Below are 22,672 nucleotides of genomic sequence, written 5' to 3' on the forward strand. Positions count from 1 at the left end.
ACTGTCTACAGCAAGGTCCATCCCACTGTCTACAGCACGGTCCACCCCCACTGTCTACAGCAAGGTCCACCCCACTGTCTACAGCATGGTCCACCCCACTGTCTACAGCAAGGTCCACCCCCACTGTCTACAGCAAGGTCCACCCCACTGTCTACAGCATGGTCCACCCCACTGTCTACAGCAAGGTCCACCCCCACTGTCTACAGCACGGTCCACCCCACTGTCTACAGCAAGGTCCACCCCCACTGTCTACAGCACGGTCCACCCCACTGTCCACAGCATGGTCCACCCCCACTGTCTACAGCAAGGTCCACCCCACTGTCTACAGCAAGGTCCACCCCCACTGTCTACAGCAAGGTCCACCCCACTGTCTACAGCAAGGTCCACCCCACTGTCTACAGCATGGTCCACCCCACTGTCTACAGCAAGGTCCACCCCACTGTCTACAGCATGGTCCACCCCACTGTCTACAGCAAGGTCCTCCCCCCACTGTCTACAGCACGGTCCACCCCACTGTCTACAGCACGGTCCACCCCACTGTCTACAGCACGGTCCACCCCACTGTCTACAGCACGGTCCACCCCACTGTCTACAGCACGGTCCACCCCCACTGTCTACAGCAAGGTCCACCCCCACTGTCTACAGCATGGTCCACCCCCACTGTCTACAGCAAGGTCCACCCCCACTGTCTACAGCACGGTCCACCCCACTGTCTACAGCACGGTCCACCCCAGTGTCTACAGCAAGGTCCACCCCACTGTCTACAGCAAGGTCCACCCCATTGTCTACAGCACGGTTCATCCCACTGTCTACAGCACGGTCCATCCCACTTTCTACAGCACGGTTAACCCCCACTGTCTACAGCACGGTCCACCCCACTGTCTACAGCACGGTCCACCCCACTGTCTACAGCACGGTCCTCCCCCCACTGTCTACAGCAAGGTCCACCCCACTGTCTACAGCACGGTCCATCCCACTGTCTACAGCACGGTCCTCCCCCCACTGTCTACAGCACGGTCCACCCCACTGTCTACAGCACGGTCCACCCCCACTGTCTACAGCAAGGTCCACCCCACTGTCTACAGCACGGTCCATCCCACTGTCTACAGCACGGTCCATCCCACAGTCTACAGCACGGTCCACCCCACTGTCTACAGCACGGTCCAACCCACTGTCTACAGCAAGGTCCACCCCACTGTCTACAGCATGGTCCACCCCACTGTCTACAGCACGGTCCATCCCACTGTCTACAGCACGGTTAACCCCACTGTCTACAGCACGGTCCATCCCACTGTCTACAGCACGGTCCATCCCACAGTCTACAGCACGGTCCACCCCACTGTTTACAGCACGGTCCACCCCAACTGTCTACAGCACGGTCCACCCCACTGTCTACAGCACGGTCCACCCCACTGTCTACAGCACGGTCCATCCCACTGTCTACAGCACGGTCCATCCCACTGTCTACAGCACGGTTAACCCCACTGTCTACAGCACGGTCCACCCCACTGTCAACAGCACGGTCCATCCCACTGTCTACAGCACGGTTAACCCCCACTGTCTACAGCACGGTCCACCCCACTGTCTACAGCACGGTTAACCCCCACTGTCTACAGCACGGTCCACCCCCCACTGTCTACAGCACGGTCCATCCCATAGTCTACAGCACGGTCCATCCCACAGTCTACAGCACGGTCCATCCCACAGTCTACAGCAAGGTCCACCCACTGTCTACAGCAAGGTCCACCCCACTGTCTACAGCAAGGTCCACCCACTGTCTACAGCAAGGTCCACCCCACTGTCTACAGCAAGGTCCACCCCACTGTCTACAGCAAGGTCCACCCCACTGTCTACAGCACGGTCCACCCCCACTGTCTACAGCAAGGTCCACCCACTGTCTACAGCAAGGTCCACCCCACTGTCTACAGCAAGGTCCACCCCACTGTCTACAGCAAGGTCCACCCCACTGTCTACAGCAAGGTCCACCTACTGTCTACAGCAAGGTCCACCCCACTGTCTACAGCACGGTCCACCCCACTGTCTACAGCAAGGTCCACCCTACTGTCTACAGCAATGTCCACCCCACTGTCTACAGCACGGTTAACCCCACTGTCTACAGCAAGGTCCACCCCACTGTCTACAGCACGGTCCATCCCACTGTCTACAGCACGGTCCACCCCACTGTCTACAGCAAGGTCCACCCCACTGTCTACAGCAAGGTCCACCCCACTGTCTACAGCAAGGTCCACCCACTGTCTACAGCAAGGTCCACCCCACTGTCTACAGCAAGGTCCACCTACTGTCTACAGCAAGGTCCACCCCCACTGTCTACAGCAAGGTCCACCCCACTGTCTACAGCACGGTCCACCCCCACTGTCTACAGCAAGGTCCACCCCCACTGTCTACAGCAAGGTCCACCTACTGTCTACAGCAAGGTCCACCCCACTGTCTACAGCAAGGTCCACCCCACTGTCTACAGCACGGTCCACCCCCCACTGTCTACAGCACGGTCCATCCCATAGTCTACAGCACGGTCCATCCCACAGTCTACAGCACGGTCCACCCCACTGTCTACAGCACGGTCCACCCCCACTGTCTACAGCACGGTCCACCCCACTGTCTACAGCACGGTCCATCCCATAGTCTACAGCACGGTCCATCCCACAGTCTACAGCACGGTCCACCCCACTGTCTACAGCACGGTCCACCCCACTGTCTACAGCACGGTCCACCCCACTGTCTACAGCACGGTCCACCCTACTGAAAACAACATTGCCAACCAAAAACTCATTCAACATAGCAATGATATGGATTTAGTAGAAGGACTGCAGAAAGATACAAGAATTATAAGACGTTGGTGGTTTCAAATTATGTATAAATCGCATTTTACACTGAACTCAATGCCATAATTTTACAAGCAAGAAAAAATACCTTATGTGGTGGAAGGTAATTGTGGGGTAGGAAGTAATTGTAGGGGGGGGGGTGATGATGATGAAAGGAAAGAATGGGAAACTACTTATTTTCCTGCTTGCTTATTTAACCTATGTTCTGAGAATGCACAAGAAAGAACTAGTATTAGTGTGGGCTAGGAGTGATGAAAGACTAATAAAATAAGTAGAAACAATCCATGACTTGTGGATATTTAAAGGCGAATAAAACTATCGATCTATAACCATTTTAAATGTGGAATTACATGGACATAACAGCGAGTATTTAAATAAAAAAGCGAACAGGCCAGAGGACTTTAGTGTGGGAAGCACAGGTGATAATGACGGGTTAACTACCTGAATTACACTTTTAGCAAGAACACACACGCACACCAGTAGTAGGAATGACAGCCTAAACACGATTTTTTGTTTTTGTTTTGTAAAAATCGTATTTAGACTTTAGGGTTTCCAGTTAAATATTGAAAAGTCATGTTTAGACTGTGGGGTTTCCTGACAAATTTCCCAGTTTCCGATTTAGAGTTAAAGAATTCTTATGTTGAAAATTCAGACCAAAAATAATTTCAGAGTTCATAGAAGTTTGTTAAGAAATTGTTATACAATAATTCAGGGGCAAAGTCCGCTCCCGTCTTACTGAAAATGAACTCTAAGGTCATAAACAGATATTTTTTTATGAATGGCACCGCCGAGTTCTTAAAAACACTATCCCCCACTAATGACGATGGATGGAGTCAAAAATTTACTAGCTAAATGTCCACTAATGAAAAAGTATTGACAATAATAACAAATTTGGCCTTGTTTCGGCTTGGCTGCGGGAGGGGCGCGCCGTGGTTTTGGATATTATATGCATATACTCCTGTAGGGAATTTCATTGCAAATACATTGATACCAAAATGAAACATCTAGGACGAGAACTGAGGTAACAAAGTTGAAAAGAGTAAACACATTTTATTGCTTTTGATAAGCACTCATGGGGTAATGCGCTGTCATTTTCTCTGTTTGCTGTTGGTGGCACGCCGGGCTTTTGGACTTTATATATGCATATACTCCTGCAGGGAATTCTATTGTGAACACAATGATACCAAAATGAAAGACCTAGGGCGAGAATTGCGATGACCAAAGTGAAAAGATAGTTCACATTTCATTGCTCATTAGCGCTCCCGAATAACACGCACTCACTTTCTCTGTTTTGTGCGGGTGGTCCGCCGGGCTTTCGGACTTCATATGCATTTAATCGCGTAGAGAATTCTATTGCGAACACATTGATATCAAATTGAAAATCCTAGGACGAGAACCGAGATGACAAAGTTGAAAAGAGTATACACTTTTCAGTATTACCGTGCTCTCTAATGGAAGGCCCTGCTTGCCTCTCTGCTCTCTTCAGGTAACCGCGGCCTGCTTTCATCACGTCGGTGGGTGGAGCGCGCCACGGTTTTGGGCATTATTTGCATATATTCCTGTTGGTAATTCTATTGAGAACACATTGATATCAAAATAAAAAACCTAGGACAAGAATTGAGGTGACCAAAGTGAAAAGAGTGTACACATTTTATCACTCTTGAGCGCTCCCGGGTAACACGCTCTCACTTTTTCTGTTTGCTGCGGGTGGTAAGACGGGTTTTTGGAGTTTATATGCATTTACTCCTCTAGAGAATTCTATTGCGAACACATTGATACCAAATTGAAAAACCTAGGACGAGAATTAGGCTGACAAAGTTGAAAAGAGTATACACTTTTCAGTATTATCGCACGCTCCCTTGGAACGTCCAAACCCATTAGGGATAGTGGAGCGCTCTACAGCCCATAGTTCGAGTATGTTTAATATTTTATTAAAGGTTTCTTATGAGGAAAATTCAGACAAAAAATCACTCGTACATTTTTTAAAGAATTTTTATGGGGAAATTTAACAAATTTCAGAGATCAGTTTAGGAAAATATTTCAGAGTTCATATGTTCATAGAAGTATATTTAAGAGTGTAAGGCCGAAATTATTCAAAAAGACTATTTTCAGATAATATGTTCTTAGTAGTTTTGTTAAGGAAAATAGACATCTTAGCCATGACTTTCAGTTTTTATACCCATTTATGGCTATTTCACCTGTATATAGACCGAAAATTGTGAAAGAGACTATTTGAAGACTTATTTTCTTCATAGACCATTTTCAGACCTAAATTATTCAATGTCCACGTGAAGACCAAAATATAACAGAAATCATTAAAAGACCTAATTAATCAGAGTCCAGTTGATGACCGAAATTCGTCAGAGTTCACTTTTAAGATCAAAATTAGTCAGAGACCAGCTGATACCGAAATAATGTCAGAGTTCAGTTTCTGCCCGAAAATATTCAGAGACCAGTTGAAAACTGAAATATGACAGAGATCATTTTACACCAAATAATTTCAAAGACCATATAAGAACAAAAAAAATCAGAATCCAGTTGAAGACTAATTTTAGAGTTCATTAAAAGGTCGAAATAATTTCAGAGATCCATTTATAGACCAAAATATTGTAAGAGACCATTTAAGACTAAAAATATGACAGAGTCCAGTTGTAGACCGAAATGAGACAGAGTTCAGCTCTAAGGCCGAAAATTAATCTGAGTCCACTTAAAGACTAAAATATGACAAGAGACCATTTAAAGATCGAAATTTTATCAGAGACCGCATTTATAAGTATTGTTTTGATACTAATAGCCCAATTTTAGCCCAATTTTAAACAGTCATATTTCAGACATAGTACAATAAATCAAAACAATTACTGAACTCTAGCTCATGTCCCCGCCTTAGTCCCCTGTCAAAGATTCATTACTAACAATACAATCCTCCTGAAATTGAAATTTAACAAACCTGTATTTCAGAAATAGTTAAATCAAATCAAAGCAGTTACTGAGCTCCAGCTCCTGTCCCCCACCTTAGTTCCTTTGCATAACTTCTTTAGTAACAGACCAATTTCCCTGAAATTTAAAACTGCTGTATTTCAGACACAGTAAAATAGATCCAAGCATGTATTAAGCTCCAACTAACGTCCCCCACCTTTTTTTAAGTTCATCAAGTTCCTCATAAGTTGTATTTATTATGTTTGATGTAATTGTTCTTATTCTTCCCCCTGTAACCTAACCTTTTTTTTTATCTTAGTGTATTTATTGTGTTTTATATAATTTGTTCCTATTCTTTGACCTTTAACCTAATCTTTCAGATGTAATTTATTGTGTTGGATATATTGTTATTCTTATGCCTTGTCTTTAACCTAACCTTTCAGATCTAGTTTTGTTTTTCCTCTTTGAATATTTTTACCCAAATCTACCATACCACTTAACCTTCCCACAAAACATTCCTTACTTCTTTTACTTTGTTTCTCTTCCTCCTTCTCTCTCCCTTTTCTCTCTCTCTTCCTCCATCTCTCTTCCTCTTTCTCTTTCCCTCCTCTCTCTCTCTCTCTCTCTCTCTCTCTCTCTCTCTCTCTCTCTCTCTCTCTCTCTCTCTCTCTCTCTCTCTCTCTCTCTCTCTCTCTCTCTCTTTTCCTCCTACTCTTCCTTCCTCTCCCTTCTCTCTCTCCCTCCCCCTCGCTCTCCCTCTCTCCCTTCCTCCTTTCCTCCCTCCCCCTCTCTCTGCCTCCCTCCCCATCTTTCTACCTCTCCCTCCCTCTCCTGCTCTCACTAATTTTCTCTTGTTTTTTTCTTTTTCTCAGTCTTAGTAGGTCCGACTCTCTACTACTATACTTATATTATTACTCAGATAAAAAATGAACTTATATGTTAAAACAAAGAAGTTACATTTGACTATTTTTAGTTGATTGACGAATAATTTTAGTTAAAGGCGACAAGAAAAGAAGCTGCACTTGACTATTTTCAGTCGATTGATGAATACTTTTAGTTAAAAAATGATGATCATGACTGTTTTCAGTTGATTGACGACGGACTAGGTTAGTTATGATCAGTGTTGGAAAGTTTCCTTTGACAATTTTTAGCTGAGAGAAAGGTTATTTTAGTTAAGAACAGTGTTGAACGAGGTTAATCCTGACTATCGTTAGTTGATTGACGAATCTTTAAGTTAAGAAATGATGAACATGACTATTTTCAGTTGAATGGATATTAAGTTTAGTTAAGAAATGATGAAAATGACTATTTTTTTTGTAGATTGTCAAATGATTTTAGTTAAGGAACGTTAAAAAAATTATGGGGGTCAATTTGGTACTGAATTAAGTGCAGATATGTTGAAGAACAGTGTCGGAAATAAATATTAAATTGATAAAGAGAATTATAATTGACGTAGTTTTGCAAATAAAACGGGTGACTGAATAAATTTGTTGGGGGAATTGTAATGCTGTTGGTAATATTTGACAAAGAACTAGTTACTGAATGGAAGAAACCATTGGTTTAAAGAAACAAAGAACATGAAAAAGTGGAGAATATGTAAGGGAATGAACATAGTGAACAAACGAGTATCATGACAAAGAACACAGAAAACATGTAAAAGAATGAGAAGAACACAGTGAAATTGTGGGGAATATGAACTTGCAGAGAACATGAATATTGAGTATACAAGTTGTACAGAGAACATGTTATGAACATGAAAACATGACAAAGAACACAGAAAACATGGAGAATATGAAAAGAACAGAAAAAATGAAGTAGCAAGTGAAAAATATGATTTGAACGAGCAGAAATCATGAATAGTGAAAATAAAAGTTGTACAGAGAACATGCAAAGAACATTTGCAGAACATGGAATGAACACAGAAAACATGGAAGAGAATTCGAAGAACACAGTGAATATGGAGAGAATATACAAATACAGTAGGATTTTTAAATACAAAATGGAAATGCAGTAGGAAGGGTTGGATTAGTAGGGGAATAGGCGAGATGAAGGAGGGAGTAGGGGGGTGAGGGCGAGATGAAGGGAGAGTTGAGGGTGATGGCGAGATGAAGGGCGAAAGGGAGTTAGGGGAGGTAAGGAAAGGGAAGGTAAGGTGGAAAGGTAAAGGATGTGAGGAAAATAAGGTGTGATATGACCGTGTGATTATTATTACCATGTGAATGACTGTTTACATAGCTGAGTACACACAAGAGTATTGAAGGTAAGGTGCGATATGACCATGTGATTTTTATTACTGTGTGAGCAAGCATGTTGAAGGATATTGAAGGAGAGGATATGTTTACTTTTGAAAAAGGTGACAGACTGGAGAGCGTCTTGATCTGAAATAATTAAGTTTAATGAACTAAGGCGGAGGACGGGAATTAGAAGTCGGTAATTTACTTGTTGATTTATTTTATAGGAGCCTGAAATGCATTTGGGGTTTTAAATCTTAGGGGATTTGGACTGATAATAATTAACTTACCGGAGCGAGCTAAGGCAGGGGACAAGAACTAGAATTCGGTAACTCTATTTTCTTTACTTTGCACAGTAAGAAGTATGTCTGCTTTAAATTTCGGGAAAATTGACCTGGTACTAAAGAACTTGGACAAATAAACTAAGGTGACGGACGGGAGTTGGAGGTCAGTTATTGTTTGGATCTATTTCACTCTGTCTGAAATACAGCGATTTTAAATTTCAGGGAAATTGGTCTGTTACTAAAGAAGATACGAGAGAGACCTACAGCGGAGGACAGGAGCTGGAAATCGTTAAATTATTGTATTTTTACTGTGTGAAATAAAGTGGGGTTAAATTTCCGGGAAATTCTTAAGGTATTACCGAAGATACGAAAGGGGGTTAAGACGAGGACAGGAGCTAGAGCTCAGTAACTGCATTAATTTGATTTGACTACGTCTGAAATACAAGTTTGTTAAATTTCAGGAGGAATTGTACTGATAGTAATGAATCTACGACAGGAGGACTAAGGATTGTTGTTATTGTTAAAGATTCGCTACCTGGAACAAAGTTCCAAGTAGCACGGGCTATGGTGAGCCTGTAGTACTAAGGAGGGGACATGAGCTACTGCTCAGTAATTGTTTTGATTACTACAAAATACTACATTTGTAGTACAAAAGTACTACATCTGAAATATGACATCTAAAATTGGGCTATTAGTAGCAAAACCTTATTTATATGCAATCTCTGATAAATTTCAGTCTTCAAATTGTCTCTGTTATATTTTGGTCTTTAACTGGACTTTAATTAATTTTTGGTCTTACAGCTGAACTCTGTCTCATTTTGGTCTACAAATGGTGTCTGAAATTATTTCTGTCTTTTAATGGACTCTGATGAAAATTGGTCTTCTACTGGATTCTGAATTATTTTTTCGGTCATATATGGTCTTTGAAATTGTTTGGTGTAAAATGGTCTCTGTATTATTTCGGTCTTCAACTGGTCTTCGAATATTTTTGGGCACAAACTGGATTCAGGCATTATTTCGGTATCAGCTGGTCACTGAATAATTTTGGTCGTAAAAATGAAGTCGGTTTTGATTGAACGATTTTCGGTCTTCAACTGGACTTCGATTAATTTCGTTTTTTTAATGATCTCTGGTTTATTTCGGTCTTCACATGGACACTGAATAATTTAGGTCTGAAAATGATCTCTCAAGAAAATCGATCTTCAAATAGTCTCTGAATAATTTTCGGTCTATATACAGTTGAAATAGCCGTAAATGGGTATAAAAACTAAAAGTCATGGCTAAGATGTCCTATTTTTCTTAACAAAACTTCTAAGAACAAATTTTCTATAAATGGTCTTTTTGAATAATCTTGAATCTTAAACTCTTAAATAAACTTCTATGAACTATAAACTCTTAAATAAACTTCTATGAACTATAAACTGAACACTAATTTTTTTTAATTTCTCCATAAGAACTCTTTAAGAACGTATGAGGGATTTTTGGTCTGAATTTTCCCCATAAGAAACCTTTAAGAGCTCAGCGGCGACATTCTTAAAAAATATCTGCTTATGACCACAGAGTATATTTTCAGTACGACAGGAGCGGACTTTGCCCCTGATTTTTTATATAACAACTAGCAGTACCCGGCCTCGTGTGCTGTGGCTCAGCAACACATGTGCGTTGCTGAGCCACAGAAACCTTCCCTGTCCCCCAGTCCTCCCCACCTTTCCCCCCTCACCAGTCTCCCCGGCCTCCCAACCATTCCCCACTCCACCATCCCCTTGTCCTCCCCACCATGCCCCACTCCCCTGTCCCTTTGTCCTCCCCACAATTTTCCATTCTCCACGTCCCCACCATCCCAAACTCCCCATCCCCTTGTCCTTTCCCACCATTACCCCCTCCCTTGTCCCCTCGTCCTCCCCACCATCCCTCACTTCCGTCACCTCGTCATCCCCACCATTCCCCACTCCCTTGTCCGATGCCTTCCCAAATGGTCTGATGTTCCCATCAGAAAATTGGGAACATCAATTGATCTGATGTTCCAATCACTGAAATATAAGAAAAACAGTTAAAAAATTTAATGAAAATATGAAAAAAATAAAAAAATAAAGTATACTCACGAAATGAACGGTATGGAAAACAACACAGCTCAATTCCAACGCAATTCACACAAAATAATTAAATCAAAATGAAAATAAATAAAAAATCTATGAAAATTTACCAATGCATTCAGAAACATTGAAATTGAATTGTAATATATTTAGTATAGCATGTGTGTTGCTCTTACATGCAACAGATGGAGCTGTTTTTCACGAAAAGCATAGTTTTACCTGTCACAGGATACTTAGGAAATGAACGGTATGGTAATCAAACAGCTCAATTCCAACACAATGTCACACAAAATAATTCAATAACAAATAAAATAAATCGAAATCTATGAAAATAAAATTTATTAATGTAGTCGGAAACATTGAAATGGAATTCGTGACATATTTAGTATAGTGTGCATGTTGCTATTATATGCGACAGATGGGGCTGTTTTTAAAAATGCATGTTTTTACCTGTCACAGGTGTGGCATCTATATAGTAGGTATATAAAAAGACGCGCCTATTCGAATGCAATGCTGTGTCAAAATGTCAAAGCAATTGGTGAAAAACTTTTGGAGATTACAGCGTGTGTTGCTCTTACGTCCAACAGATGGCGCTGTTTTTAAAAAAATGCATGTTTTTTCCTGTCACAGGTGAGGCATGTATATAGTAGATGTATAAAAGGACGCGCCTATTCGAATGCAACGTTGTATCAAAATTTCAAAGCAATGGGTAAAGAGGTATCGAAGATTTCTCTCACATGAAAAACATATAAAAGACACAGTTTTCCAAAAAGCATGTTTTCCCCCCGTCACAGACCTGACATCTATATAGTTTGTATATAAAAACCTATTAGGATGCGAATGGAACGTTGTGTGAAAATTTCAAAGGAATCGGTGAAGAACTTTCGGAGATTAGTGATTTTGAACGAACGAACATTTCCATTTTTATTTATATAGATTTCATTACAAACTTCTATGAACTCTGAAATTATTTTTGGTCTGAATTTTCCCCATAAAAATCATTGAACTCTAAATCGGAAACTGGGAAATTTATCAGGAAACCCCACAGCCTAAACATGACTTTTCAAAATATACTTGGTAACCCCACAGCCTAAACATGACTTTCAAAATATACTTGGTAACCCCACAGCCTAAACATGACTTTTCAAAATATACTTGGTAACCCCACAGCCTAAACATGACTCTTCAAAATATACTTGGTAACCCCACAGCCTAAACATGACTTTTCAAAATATACTTGGTAACCCCACAGCCTAAACATGACTTTTCAAAATATACTTGGTAACCCCACAGCCTAAACATGACTTTTGCAAAAACCAAATATTTGTGTTCAGACTGTCATCCCTACTACTCGCACTATCCAAGTGATAATGGTTGCCATGCATAGTGAGTATTGACTCTTATACAGTTCTAAGAGAAATGATCAATACTAAGAATGTTTTAAAGGACTTAGTGGAAGTATGTAGTGTTAAAAAATACTTTCTTTCTTCTTTTCAGTTGACTGCAATGCTTATGTGGTGGATGGTGCGGGAGCATGAGCAGGTATGTGGTATATGATGTGGGAGCGAGGGCAGGTGTGTGGTGGATGATGCGGGAGGGAGGGCAGGTATGTGGTGGATGATGCGGGAGGGAGGGCAGGTATGTGGTGGATGATGCGGGAGGGAGGGCAGGTATGTGGTGGATGATGCAGGAGCGAGGGCAGGTGTGTGGTGGATGATGTCTGAGCGAGGGCAGGTATGTGGTGGATGATGCGGGAGGGAGGGCAGGTATGTGGTGGATGATGCGGGAGGGAGGGCAGGTATGTGATGGATGATGCGGAGGGAGGGCAGGTATGTGGTGGATGATGCGGGAGGGAGGGCAGGTATGTGGTGGATGATGCGGGAGGGAGGGCAGGTATGTGGTGGATGATGCGGGAGGGAGGGCAGGTATGTGGTGGATGATGCGGAGGGAGGGCAGGTATGTGGTGGATGATGCGGGAGGGAGGGCAGGTATGTGGTGGATGATCCGGGAGGGAGGGCAGGTATGTGGTGGATGATGCGGGAGGGAGGGCAGGTATGTGGTGGATGATGCGGGAGGGAGGGCAGGTATGTGGTGGATGATGCGGGAGGGAAGGCAGGTATGTGGTGGATGATGCGGGAGGGAGGGCAGGTATGTGGTGGATGATGCGGGAGGGAGGGCAGGTATGTGGTGGATGATGCGGGAGGGAGGACAGGTATGTGGTGGATGATGCGGGAGGGAGGGCAGGTATGTGGTGGATGATGCGGGAGGGAAGGCAGGTATGTGGTGGATGATGCGGGAGCGAGGGCAGGTATGTGGTGGATGATGCGGGAGGGAGGGCAGGTGTGTGGTGGATGATGCGGGAGGGAGGGCAGGTGTGTGGTGGATGATGCAGGAGCGAGGGCAGGTATGTGGTGGATGATGCGGGAGGGAGGGCAGGTGTGTGGTGGATGATGCGGGAGGGAGGGCAGGTATGTGGTGGATGATGCGGGAGGGAGGGCAGGTGTGTGGTGGATGATGCAGGAGCGAGGGCAGGTATGTGGTGGATGATGCGGGAGGGAGGGCAGGTGTGTGGTGGATGATGCGGGAGGGAGGGCAGGTGTGTGGTGGATGATGCAGGAGCGAGGGCAGGTATGTGGTGGATGATGCGGGAGGGAGGGCAGGTGTGTGGTGGATGATGCGGGAGGGAGGGCAGGTGTGTGGTGGATGATGCAGGAGCGAGGGCAGGTATGTGGTGGATGATGCGGGAGGGAGGACAGGTATGTGGTGGATGATGCAGGAGCGAGGGCAGGTATGTGGTGGATGACGCGGGAGGAAGGGCAGGTATGTGGTGGATGATGCGGGAGGGAGGGCAGGTATGTGGTGGATGATGCGGGAGGGAGGGCAGGTATGTGGTGGATGACGCGGGAGGGAGGGCAGGTATGTGGTGGATGACGCGGGAGGGAGGGCAGGTATGTGGTGGATGATGCGGGAGGGAGGACAGGTATGTGGTGGATGATGCGGGAGGGAGGACAGGTATGTGGTGGATGATGCGGGAGGAGGACAGGTATGTGGTGGATGATGCGGGAGGTAGGGCAGGTATGTGGTGGATGATGCGGGAGGGTGGGCAGGTATGTGGTGGATGATGCAGGAGCGAGGGCAGGTATGTGGTGGATGATGCGGGAGGGAGGGCAGGTATGTGGTGGAAGATGCGGGAGGGAGGGCAGGTATGTGGTGGATGACGCGGGAGGGAGGGCAGGTATGTGGTGGATGATGCAGGAGCGAGGGCAGGTATGTGGTGGATGATGCGGGAGGGAGGGCAGGTATGTGGTGGATGATGCAGGAGGGAGGGCAGGTATGTGGTGGATGACGCGGGAGCGAGGGCAGGTATGTGGTGGATGATGCAGGAGCGAGGGCAGGTATGTGGTGGATGATGCAGGAGGGAGGGGCAGGTATGTGGTGGATGACGCGGGAGCGAGGGCAGGTATGTGGTGGATGATGCAGGAGGGAGGGCAGGTATGTGGTGGATGATGCAGGAGTGTCTATGTGTATTTTTCGCTCGTTCCCGTGTATTTTATCAGATGAAAATAGGTAATGAACAAGTATGAATGTGTTCTGTGTCGTTAAGAAGTTAATATTACAGTTAGGAGGCATCAGGACGACCAGGGATCCTTCCCACCAAGACATAGGGCAATCCCAGAGATTCTGCGTGCTAGAGGCTCCAGTTGCTATGGTAACTGACATAGCACAGACTGTGAGAACCAATGAGAGCGAAGCAAGATTGATGTCGTCTCACAAGGAAAGCACAAGGATTTGCCTAGGCCGGTTACTTTATGCCTGAGATTCGGAGAGGTCGGATGTTTGTCTCCTGTCGTTTCGTCACAGCTGGACAGATATCGTCAACGGATGCTTGTGAGAGGAGCTGACATTAAAGAAGTTAAGAGACAGTTTCCAGTAGTGAGTGTGAGCCCAGGAGTTGACTTTTTTCCAGATGGTTTCGTCTGGACGATGCAACAGAAAGCTACGTGATGTGTATGTGGTGGTCACCCTGCACCCTCCACCCACTGTTCCGTGTATGTGTTATTAGTCACCCTACACCCTCCACCCACTGTCCCATGTGTGTGTGTGTATGTGGTAGTCACCCTGCACCCTCCACCACTGTTCCGTGTATGTGTTATTAGTCACCCTGCACCCTCCACCCACTGTCCCGTGTGTGTGTGTATGTGGTGGTCACCCTGCACCCTCCACCCACTGTTCCGTGTATGTGTTATTAGTCACCCTGCACCCTCCACCCACTGTCCCGTGTGTGTGTGTATGTGGTAGTCCACCCTGCACCCTCCACCCACTGTTCCGTGTATGTGTTATTAGTCACCCTGCACCCTCCACCCACTGTCCCGTGTGTGTGTGTGTATGTGGTAGTCACCCTGCACCCTCCACCCACTGTTCCGTGTATGTGTTATTAGTCACCCTGCACCCTCCACCCACTGTCCCGTGTGTGGTGTGTATGTGGTACTAGTCACCCTTGTTATGACCACAGGTAGACTGGTGAAGTTGAGTCTACCAGGTGAAAGTTATTCTACACACCTGACCAGAGATTAAAATATCAGAGGAAGGAAATTTATTAAGTAAACGTCAGCGAGTGATTTTAAAGCATACAAGCTATTGTTATTGTTTTAGATTAGCTACTCGGAACGAAATGTCCATGTAGCCAGGGGTCTGGTGAGCCCGTAATTGAGTTTGGTTATTCGTGATATCCTTCTTACTCTGATATTGGATCAAAAATTTTAAATGGAGGTGGGGTTTCCTCCTTTTTCCCTGTTTCTTTTTTGGCTTCTGTTTAGTGCACTGGTTTTAGTCTTGTTTTAATACATTATCTTGGGTGGCAGATGTAAGTGCAGAATGTTCACTAGTGAGTCCCATTCTTCAATGGCTTTTCTAATCATTGTAGTCGCTGTGGAATGTGCATCTATGCAGCTGCTGTCGTGGATTAATGTTTACTTGATGTGTAGGGCTTCAGTATCTTCACATTCCAGTAAATAGTGCAATAGTGGCGCCTCTGCTTCTGTTCCACTGATATGGCACTCTTTAACTATTGGTTTATTACCTCCCAGCAGCACTTGTAATGAAGTCTGAGTCTGTGTATGGCTACTGCAATGTCTCTGGATATCTTTTTATCAGGCTTAAAAGATCTAGTACCCAGTCGCTTGTTTCGTACCATATCGCAGTGGATCTTCCTTCTGCTACTTTGGCTCTGTGGCAACTGTTGATAGTTGGGAGTATTTCTTCTTAATTTGCTCCTTAATCTGTGAAAAACTTGGAGGTATTTGAACCTGTACAAGCATACAGGCAGAGGATGAACATCTTATAGAAGTTAGGGGGCATAAGATGTCGACACTTTGTGACGTGACGTGACGCTGGCGGACATTGTAATGCTTCACTTGAGTTGGTCACAGTCGTCAGGAATGGACGTACGTCACTGTATCCTGGGAAGATAGAAGAATACGGTTCTAGATAAAGTGTTTGAATGAAGGCTACAGTGTACAACTGGTGAGGAAGCTGTCGAGGACGCGACGTACATCATTTCCCAGTGATTCTGAAGAAATTAGAGATGACCTGACGCCTAGTGGGTGGTCGTGTCTTTGTGGACTCTGATGTGTTATATCCTTGAGTGGAGGTAGCAGGTATTTCTGTGTGGAGCCTGCCAGGCGACTTTGGTTGCTGAAGTCAGGAGGAAAGAGGTTGTGAGAGGCAGTCCTAAAGTGACTTTGTTGGGCGACCCGAGAGTGATGCCACGTTGGAACGCCAGAGTGGGCGCCCTCACGTCTCGAATTCTTCGGTTTGTAAGGGAGAAGTAGTGAAGAAGCTCACATCTGAAGAAGATTATATGGTGAACTCCAAGTGGGAGCTGAATTTCAAGGTGAAGCAGAACTTCAAGTTGAGGAATAGAACTCCATGGATAGAGCTGAACTTAAAGTGTAGGGGAGCTACACATTTCTTTTGTGTAGCCGTTTGTAGGAGCTTCACAGACATTCAGGTGGGTCTTCGTTTGCAGCAGCATCTGCAGGAGTGCCTAACTGATTTTCGTGGACCCAAATAGATGTTCTTAAGGGTGGGCCTCGAGAAATAGAACAGATAATCATATGGACACATTGATGTATGAGGGAGCAGTTGGTTGCGAACTGATAACATGCAGCAGCCAAATACGGTTATTTGAAGGAGACCCGAGGTGATATTGGAGTGTTATTGGTCTGTAGGAGCCTAGGGATGGCTGCACTGTAATATTATCTTTTTATATATTGTTTTCATGTATTTGTTTGCATGTAATAAATGTTTGTATATTAATAGCTGATTTTCGCCCTTGTCCCGATGAGGCTTTCTGGATGGTGAGAGAGAGAGAGAGAGACACACACATGGTTACAAATTGGGTGACAGAAGACAATAACTCACTAAGGTGGATTTAGGGGAATATCCCACAACAAGGAACGAGTGGGGGAGTCATGGCGGCTCGAGTGTGTGTGTGTACTAATGACAACTAGGCCAGTTTAGAGCTGCACCCCCGAATAAAGGTGACGCTGAACCCCTTTCCAATAACAAAATGATTACAGTGTGATCTCCCAACTATTTGAAAGCACTCCAGTATCCATTGCTGATCGACTGACGGCAGCAAAAATGTGGTTGCTGTGGTCGGTCTTATTTTTATCACGGAGTGGTTTGGGGTCTCTGTTCTTCGGTAAGCAAGTATCAGTGTGGTTCAATAACCAGTTTCATAAATCTGTAACCCCCTGATTTAGAATTTGCCTTCCGAAACAGTAGAAAAGACTCAACTGTCAGACGGCGGCGATGCCTCTTCCAGGCTGCACGCTTACAGCAGACAGCCCAAGCACGAACCCACTTCCGCGTTCCCCGAGAGGAAGAGCGAGGAATAGAGTGGAGGGCAGCGTCAAAGACAGTGTCATGAAAAAGAAGGAGGGCGTGAGGGAGAGGCAGAACGGAGAGGTCGAAAATAGTAGCATGGAGAGTATAGAGGCGCCAGTCAGTCTCGGCAAACCGCTACCTAGGGAAAGAGAGAGGAGGGTGAAAAGAAAAAAGGTAACAAGGATAGGAAAATGGTCACTGCCATGGAGGTCATCAAGGACCCGCCACCCGAAATCTAAGGAAAGGGATGACGAGCACAGAGAAAGATCGAGACAGGAAAGCGAGCGAGTCCGAGTGTTCAAATGAGTGGGCTCACCAGAATTCAGAAGAGACAGGGAAGAAGAGAGGATGAAAGGTTCAAGGAGGCGACCCCGGGTGTTTGTCAGCACATCACCCTAAAGGGAATGACGAGAATAGAAATCACCCAGCATAAGCACAGGCTCTGGCAAGGAGTCTAAGAGGTGTTTAAGATCGGGAAGAGAAAGTGGGACACTAGGGAGGAGATAAATGGAACAAACTGTGTACCATTTACGCACAAAGACACGGGCAGCAGAACAGTGGAGAGGTGATGAAAAAAGTAAGGGGACGAAGGAACATCTGAGCAAATCAAGAGAGCAGAAGAGTTATAGGGCCCCAGCAACAGTTGGGGGGGGGGATAAGAATAGCCACGGAAGCGACCAGGACGAGCACCAAGCAAACTGTGAAATTGAAAGTTGTAGGTCAAGGAAATTGGCGTAATATCCATGGATGTTCCACTGAAGAATAGACATCGACAAAAAGAGAAAGGATAACAACAGAGAATAAAGAAGAAAGAAAGGTGAAAAAGGAACACAGCACGTTAAAGAAGCACAGGGTCAGGATCAGGGTCAGCGAAGTCAGGGTTAGATGGCATGGGTAAATTGAGTAAAGAAGGAGGGAAAAGAGTGGGAAGACAGACCAGAGGTGGACAAGCAGGGTTTGGAGGAGAAGGAGGAGGAGACAACTGAGAGAGGCAGGCAAGGAGAGCAGGAGGAGGAGGGGCAGAAAGAGGGGGAGCGCACCTCAGCAAGGGCAGTAACCGAGACGGAACCGGGGGCTAAAGAAACCTCCACAGTAGGAACAGGGAGCTCTGCCACCAAAGCGGGAGGGGAAGGAACGATAGAATCAGAGATAAGAGGCGAAGAAGAAAGCGAAGCCTTCTTACCTACCGAGGAGGAAGAAGGAGAAAAGCCAGGTTTTCGCTTCTGACTCAAAGAGACAGGTGTCCCACAACAATGTACTGGGCAACAGACTCTAGCGTCTCAATAGAAGAAGAGCGAGAGCGAACAACCTGACCACCAGGAGAGTGATGGACATCGTCCCGCACAGTCAGGCGGCGCGGAGAACCAAGAGATGGGGAAGAAGGATGGGAAGGAGGACCAGAGGGAAAGGAGAAAGAAGACACATCAGACATGACAGACTGGGTACAAAGAAGGGGAGCCCTAGACAGAGAACCAGGAGGGGGACCCTCCAGGACAGAACGGAAGGAAACAGGGGGAGGAGGTGGTGGGCGTGTCCGGGTCTAAGGCTTGGAAACAGTTGTGAGACTGAGGAAGGTGGGAAGGACGAGAAGAGGAAGAGCGCACCACGCGAGCATAAGAGACGCCAGCGAAAGGAGGGAGATGATGAACTTGGCGCCTAGCCTCCGGAAAAGACAAACGGTCCCGGTGCTTCAAGATGAGGACGGCTGCCTCAAGTTTGTAACGAATACACGTGCAGGAGAAGGTAGTGTGGGCCCTGACTGCAATTGAGGCAGTGGGCCTGGGGAGAAGTGCACTCCAACTTAGTCACCCTCGCCTCCACACATGGGACAGAAGGAGACAGGACTAGAGCACTTGAGGGCACCATGCCCAAACCTCCAGCCCTTATTACAGAGCCGTGGAGATGGAATATACTCCTGAACGGAGCATCTGGCACTAGCAAGAATAAAAGAGGGCGGAAGGGTCCTACCATCAAAGGTAATCTTTGCAACCCGAAGGGGCTGACGGCGACGACCACGAGGGAGACGGGTAACGGTATCCACCTGAAGGAGAGAATGACCCTGGGCCTCGAGGATATGCTTGATATCCTCGTGGCAGTCTTTTAGATTTCTAACACCGGTTGCAACATGGTGCGGGAGGAGAACAGTCCCAACACTGGCATTTAACCGAGCCTTCTTGGAGACCCAAACACGGGTCTCGCCAATGCAGGATAAGGCGGCCAATCGAGCAGCTGCATCCTGAGAAGCAGCAGCAACGACACGGGTACCAAGACGGGTGGGGTTGAAGGTGACAGAGGCATCTACTGGATCTACAAGATGCCTATGAAGGGAAAAATCGTCAGGAGAGGTTGAATCTAAAGGATGGAGATCAAAGTACTTAGTCCATGTAGCAAGACCAAACAAAGCATGGTATGAATTAGTATGTGAAGGGAGCATACGAGAGCGGCCGTAGCGGGGACAGCGATGAGAACCTTTAGAGAGAGACGGGTCATAAGGCGCAGTAGTCACAATAAGAGATGGAGCCGTGCAAGGGGACGAGGCGCTCACCACAGCAGGCTTGGGGCTCGACCCAACCACAGAGGAGGGAGGGGAGCAGGGAGGAAGAGTCCGGTCTGGGCCTAAACCGGGCCCAGTAGCGGAGGCTACAGAGCCCGGCCTTCCAGGACGGTCCGACTCAGGGGCCTGGTCGCCCACCCCATGAGCCTGGGTAGAGAAGTCGTGTCGTCATCCATGCAGCAAACAATTTCAAAAGTTTGGGACCTGGAACCAAGGGATACCACCTACCAGGGCAGCCAGGGAGGCCGAGCGCGGGCCTGTGCAGGAAGGGTGTGTCGTCCCCAGCGGTGCTCCCCCTTTTCAACAGGGAAGTCCTACTACAACGTCCATTCTCCCACAATGGTGCTAAGACCCCCATTCCCCCATCGCCCCAGCCTAGACACCCAACCATCCACTCTGGACGGCCCCTGACGGGCGACCCATCCAGTGGGTGGTCCGATGGCTCACAAGAACCCTACGTGGCGCCCTTCTGCACGTACGCCACCCCAAGAGGGGGGCAGGAGAGAGGGCAAAGGCAACCCACACAGGTCCCAGGGAGGTGTACGTGAGCAAGGCAAGGAGGCACCACGGCAAGGAGGCACCACGGCAAGGAGGCACCACGGCAAGGAGGCACCACGGCAAGGAGGCACCACGGAGGGGAGTTGATGGCTAGCCTTCACTAAAATTTCCTTGTTCCCTCAAGCCCTGCCTGACCTCTCAGAGGCTGACCCGAGGCTCGTTGCCAAATTAATCTTTGAAATTAATAACTAAAATCCAGTGTTTGTCACTAAAGATGACTTCTAATTCCAAAACAACATGGGCATTCTCTAGATCCTCGAGCCAGGCTAATTACAATAATCAGTAGCACTTGTATTACACTAATTTACATGATTTAACAAATAAGTTTGTAGGTATCTATTTATCAGTGACGACACATGTGTCTTACATATATTCAAATCTTACTGACGTCAACCGTCTCTTTGATACCATCCAAGACTTATTCCTTATACCCAATTGACGTTAGTTTTTAACATAAGAACTTACCCATGATTGATAATTCCTCCTAATTCTGTAATACATTCATAATTCTCCTAGTTTGATGTTTTGTCACTGGAGGAGAGTGGCGCCACCGTTTTCTACACTAATCCCTAGGGATGATCTAGGCTACCAGTTAGGTCACCCCCCAACTCACTACCAACTTTCAATGTTACATCTATGGTCTTTCTATATTAACAGTACTACTGTTACACTGGGGCCGCATACTCCAGGATTGGTCTGGAGGTGTGTGTGTACTCACCTATTTGTGCTTGCGGGGGTTAAGCTTTGTCTCTTTGGTCCCGCCTCTCAACTGTCAATCAACTGGTGTACAGATTCCTGAGCCTACTGGGCTCTATCATATCTACATTTGAAACTATGTATGGAGTCAGGCTCCACCACATCACTTCCTAGTGCATTCCATTTACCAACTACTCTGACACTGAAAAAAGTCTTTCTAATGTCTCTGTGGCTCATTTGGGTACTCACTTTCCACATGTGTCCCCTTGATCGTGTTCCACCCGTGCTGAAGAGTTGTCTTTGACCACTCTGTCAATTCCCCTGAGAATTTTGTAGGTGGTTACCATGTCTCCCCTTTCTCTTCTGTTTTCCAGGGATGTGAGGTTCAGCTCCTTCAGCCTTTCCTCGTAGCTCATGTCTCTCAGTTCAGGGACAAGTCTGGTGGCATACCACTGAATTTTCTCTAACTTTGTCTTGTGTTTAACTATATATGGACTCCAGGCAGGAGCTGCATATTCCAGGATTGGTCTGACATAATTGGTAAACAGGGTCCTGAACGATTCCTTACCTAAGTTTCTAAAGGCAGTTCTTATGTTTGCCAATCTAGCTATGCCGCAGATGATATCCTTTTCATGTGGGCCTTTGGGGACAGGTTCGGTGTGATATCAACCCCCAGATCTTTCTCTCTATTTGACTCATGAAGGATTTCACCTCCCAGATGGTACCTTGTGTTCAGCCTTCTGCCCCCGTCACCTAATTTCATTACTTTATACTTTCCTGAGTTGAACTTTAGCAGCTATTTTCTAGACCATTCCTCCAGTTTGTCCAGGTCATCCTGTAGTCTCTGTCTATCTTCATCTGTCTTGATTCTTCTCATAATTTTTGTATCATCAGCAAACATTGAGAGGAATGAGTCTATACCCTCTGGAAGATCATTTGCATATATTAGAAACAAAATGGGTCCAAGTACAGAGCCCTGTGGGACTCCGCTGGTGACACCTCGCCACTCTGATGTGTGTGTGTGCGTGTGTGTGTGTGTGTGTGTGTGTGTGTGTGTGTGTGTGTGTGTGTGTGTGTGTGTGCGTGTACTCATCTAGTACTCACCTAGTTGTGGTTGCGGGGGTTGAGCTTTGGCTCTTTGGTCCCGCCTATCAACCGTCAATCAACTGGTGTACAGATTCCTGAGCCTACTTGGCTCTGTCGTATCTACATTTGAAACTGTGTATGGAGTCAGCCCCCACCACATCACTTCCCAGTGCATTCCATTTATTAACTATTCTGACACTGAAAAAGTTCTTTCTAATGTCTCTGTGGCTCATTTGGGTACTCAGCTTTCACCTGTGTCCCCTTGTGCGTGTACTGCCTGTGTTAAATAATCCACCCTTGTCCACCCTGTCAATTCCCTTGAGAATTTTATATGTGGTGATCATGTCTCCCCTAGCTCTTCTGTCTTCCAGCGACGTGAGGTGTAGTTCACGTAGCCTGTCCTCATAACTCATGCCTCTTAGTTCTGAAACTAGCCTAGTGGCATACCTCTGGACTTTTTCCAGCTTCGTCTTGTGCTTGACTAGATACGGGCTTCACGCTGGGGCTGCATACTCCAGGA

The sequence above is a fragment of the Procambarus clarkii genome, chromosome 87 (assembly GCF_040958095.1).
Source record: "Procambarus clarkii isolate CNS0578487 chromosome 87, FALCON_Pclarkii_2.0, whole genome shotgun sequence".
Classification (NCBI taxonomy): Eukaryota; Metazoa; Arthropoda; class Malacostraca; order Decapoda; family Cambaridae; genus Procambarus; species Procambarus clarkii.